This window comes from Odontomachus brunneus, unplaced genomic scaffold (genome assembly GCF_010583005.1).
Source record: "Odontomachus brunneus isolate Ranch 3 - 2012 unplaced genomic scaffold, Obru_v1 Obru_scaffold_064, whole genome shotgun sequence".
In the NCBI taxonomy this organism is placed as follows: Eukaryota; Metazoa; Arthropoda; class Insecta; order Hymenoptera; family Formicidae; genus Odontomachus; species Odontomachus brunneus.
Genome location: NW_022639514.1, coordinates 759,028 through 764,036, shown reverse-complemented (window position 1 = coordinate 764,036; position 5,009 = coordinate 759,028).

Below are 5,009 nucleotides of genomic sequence, written 5' to 3'. Positions count from 1 at the left end.
ATAAATAGGCGCGTTCAGCGGAAAAAGCGCTCAGTGAGCAATCAGCGATTGGTTCTTACTATTAGATCCCTAAATCTAGACCAATTACATTGACGAATTGCTCAACTGTTGTGCAAATGTTGAGTTCGCTGAACACACCCATTGTCATTAGGGGTGTTTACGATAAGTTGTCGGATTGGAAATCCAACTGAACAGTGATATGCAATCGACCATAGAAGGAGGAGGGCATACTAGATGGCGGCGGAACGCCGTGCGTTCGAGATCTGCGTATCTTTTTCGTTCCAGAAAGAGAAAAATATCAAGAGCGCGGTCTTGCTAGGCCGGGACTCGAACCCCTGGTCTTTTGCTTGCCGGACGACTGCTCTAAACCACTGAGCTACCTGACGCCCCACGCTCACGATACTCTCCTCTTCCTAGATAACGTTCAAAGATGCCGTTCGAAAGCGACATCTCTGGCGCGATCCCGAGCGCACGGTGACTACAGAGAGAAACAATGGGCGCATTCAGTAGAAAAAGCGCTCAGTGAGCAATCAACGATTATTGGTTCTTGCTATTAGATCCCTAAATCTAGACTAATTACATTGATAAATTACTCAACTGTTGTGCAACTGTTGAGTCTACTGAATGCAGCCATTATTACTGTACCAAATGATACAGCTGTCAGTCTCTCAAAGTCAAAGGTTGCTATCCTTTAAGACCTGCTGTTCATATATGCCCGTCTCCACTGTTGCACCTCCTCATCCGGTGCAAATAATACAAATAAGCCCCGGAGTCGACACCAATTTTTTTTGGCAGCCCTCAGGTGCTTGGACGCAATGCGCCATAGGGGATCCACCATAGGGTGCGTTCAGATTCCCTACCCGGGTGCACTCTATTACTAGAAACACTATAGTATATGTTACATATACTATAGCACTTCTAGTATTAGAGTGCACCCGGGTAGGGAATCTGAACGTACCCATAGAAGGAGGAGGGCATACTTTTCAAAAAATTCCCTAGCTTAATCAGATTTTAATAAAAGCTGTCTCTATAATTATTATAGCAGGTCTTAAAGGATAGCAACCTTTGACTTTGAGAGACTGACAGCTGTATCATTTGGTACAGTAACATTGTTTCTCTCTGTAGTCACCGTGCGCTCGGGATCGCGCCAGAGATGTCGCTTCCGAACGGCATCTCTGAGCGTTATCTAGGAAAAGAAGAGTGTCGTGAGCGTGGAGCGTCAGGTAACTCAGTGGTTTACAGCAGTCGTCCGGCAAGCGAAAGACCCGGATTCGAGTCCCGGCCTAGCAGGACCGCGCTCTCGATATTTTTCTCTTTCTGGAACGAAAAAAATATGCAGATCTCGAACGCACGGCGTCCCGCCGCCACCTAGTATGCCCTCCTCCTTCTATGGTTAATTATTATAAGCTGAATCTATAATTATTTACACACATATTTTTATATAAAAAGAATATTTATATTTTTATAGATTGTATATATATATATATATACACAATCTATAAAAATATAAATATTCTTTTTACATAAAAATATATTTATATACACAATCTATAAAAATATAAATATTCTTTTTATATAAAAATATAAATGTGTAAATAATTATAGATTACACATATAAACATACACATATACAAGCACAAATATTTATATGTATCTATATATAAATGCATAAATGTCCTTAATATATTTTAAAATTAGTATGTTTGAAATGTTAATTTGACAGATTTTATACTGTTCTTATTTTGGTACATACAAAATTATAACATAAATCCAATATTATTATAGGTTAATGTTTACTACACGTGAGATTACTAATACTTCTTTTCATTAATTTAATATCAGTAAAAGTGTAACAGATCATTTATACATATACTGATATATAAGGAAAATGATACGCGCTAATCATTAGAATAATAATTACGTACCTACCGACTTTTATTTTTTTATTTCTCTTGAGGACAAAGTATCACCTCACGTCGCTATGAAGCTAATCCGATTACTGCTGAGACAGCTTTTACTAAAATCTGTTTAAGCTAGGGAATTTTTTGAAATGGGTAATTGAATACCACTGTTCAGTCGGATTTCCAATCCGACAACTTATCGTAAACACCCTAGGTTAAGTTCTATGTGATAGTAAAATAATAGCATATATGTCAAGAAATATAAAACTTTCTTTTAAGAAATCTCAAAATATTAGAAGAAAGAAGAAAATAGTTGCGTTATCATACGAACTACCATATGATTGGCTACAACTCGAGTCGCCGACTCGAAAAATAGGTTTGGTTTACATCGTACACTTGATACGCGTACTAAATAGTAACTTTCTATTAGATAATCTTAATATCGACGATATATATAAACAACGGTATATTAAGCGGGTGTATATCAGTTGGACAGGGGGCAATTGGACACAGTCCAATCACAAGTCGCTGTTCCAAGGGACCCTACAAATGTCTCTAATCACACGGTGCTGTGATTGGCTGTGTCCAAATGCACCGTGTCCAAGTGCACCGCTCCCATATTAAGCTGATATAATACTCATCAAGAAAACGTATTGTATTGATTGAACGCGTCGCCGTTGATATGCATTGTCAATATTAAGATTATCTAATAGAAAGTTACTATTCAGTACGCGTATCAAGTGCACGATGTAAACCAGGCTATAGACTAAAGTCTAAATGTGAGTCGGCCGATCCAGTCAATCGGCGCCTCACTATGATTGGTCTATTGAGAGTCGGCAGTCGTAGTCGGTAGTTGGATCGGCCTGTGCAATAGGTAGTCTGATACGGGCTTTAGGTAGCTTTGGGTTGCCATGAATCACATAATAGTAGTAGATGGTGATGTCTGTAACTTATTTCTGCTCTAGGGAAATGACTCGGAGAGATATTATCGGAAACACCCAATAGTATGTTTGACTGGCTCTGAGTTAACCTAGAGAACCTTTGGGGTGCGTTCGAAAACACTGAAAGTCCACGACGGAAAGTGGCTGTGGTGGATGGGCTTGGTGGGGTTAGTGGAGTTGGTATCGAGAGGAGTTTTCGAACAGCCATGGAAGAATGCTCAATGTGACATACTACATGTGTGTTGTGCCTACATATGTGTTGTACAAAATGGCTGATCGAAAGCGTATTTCGACATTAGCTATAATTGCTTCTCAGCAAAATAATAATAAATTAATAAATTTAGTAATTAATTAATTAATTAATTTAGTAATTATTAATTTATAATTTAGTTATGTGGAAAGTTAATTGGCTATATATTTCTCGGTCCGAGAACTCGGATCGATTTCTAGCATCGTGGGCACCAGGCCTAAGGAAATTTATAAACTTATTTATTACTCCTTACCTTTAACATCGTATATATAGACATTTCCCTTGTCATCCTTTTGTATATTTTTTTAAATATCCATGCATAAAATATGACGACCCGAGATTAAATTTTCCATTTTTTTTCACAAATTGTTACTGATTCGTGACTTTTAACGTGCCTCGTATCTCGTAAGAAAATTTCAGAACCTATAAAATACAAAAAGCTTAATAAGCTTTATTTATATTTAAAGACAATATTCTGACAATATGCATCATTATAGAAATAAACCTAAACCTGGCTAACCTACACTGCTGTATTTAAATTTTTTATCTTACCGTGATGGCTAATGGTTGTACAAATGTTTCGAAGAACAAAAAACCATAAATAATTTAGTAATTTCATACTGTATTGCACTCTTTGCGCACTCTCCACCATCTCCACCGATTCACACCGCGCAAAAGAGAGTGGAGAAAAGTCACACGAGTGGTCCACGGAGTACGGTTTTCGAACGGCCATGGTCGCATGGTCAGTGTGCCCACTAGGGGTTTTCGAACGATCTGAGTGTGACAAAATACACACGGGTGATGTTTTCGAACGCACCCCTAGTACAGAGAATCGCCAACTTGTGGCTCCTGCACACAGGACGCGGTAATGCTTGCCGCGCGGCGGAAGTTCGCGCGACAGCCAATCAATACTTTCCGCTGCTTTCCGTAATAACCTTCTAGCTCTTACGGAAAAACAACATATTGATTGACTGTCGCGCGGACTTCTGCCGCGCGGCAAGTATTACCGCGTTCTGTGTGCAGAAGCCATTAGCTTTTGGTTCAGACTATACTAGACAAAGACAGAGCGCTGTTCGAGACTTATATGCATGCTCTCTCTCATCCCACACACTCAAGAGCTAGCGCGCGTTCCAGGTAGTCATATATGTAATACTAATATATGGCGCGTAGAGCTCTCAGCGGTACCGTAACACTACAGTGCAGATAATGCTCGTCTGTCTTTTCTGTATCATGAAATAAGAGAAAAAGAGATCGAACTCCATATAACGAAAGTCGTCCTGATTCGTGTCCCCCAATTGAGATAAAATCCGCTGAAAAGAATAACTCCTTATGGTTGGGCGCCATTTGTAAAGCAATAAGTTAGAGCGAGATAAGATACCCATACAGCACAGCAACGTTGCAGCATCATTGTTTTGCAATATTGTGACATTGCAACAATGTTGCAAAATGTTGCTGCAATGCTACTGCAACGTTGCAACAATGGTAAAATGTCCGCTTGCGGCAATATAACAACGCAACTGTGCAGCAACATTGCAATGCAATATATATGTAATATTATTAATATGTTTTATTATACAAAGTAAAATCCCAGATAACACTCTTACAGGAATATTATACTAATAAATACTAAAAAATTATTAGTGATTATGTATTACTAGTAATTCAGTAATTTTTTCGTTAGTACTTAATTTCTGGTGAATATTGATAATAAAATCACTATTAAATATTGATAGTAATCAAATACTGAGAATTATTGTGCGAATGTGAAAAATGAGAAAATCATAATATTTAAAAAAATATATTTATAATACCTAATTTTCTTATGTCTCATAAACTACCAAGTATCGAAGATTGTCAATACACAACTCCAAACTTTCGTGAATCTTCCCTCGATAATTTCGATCCCAAGTGGTATAC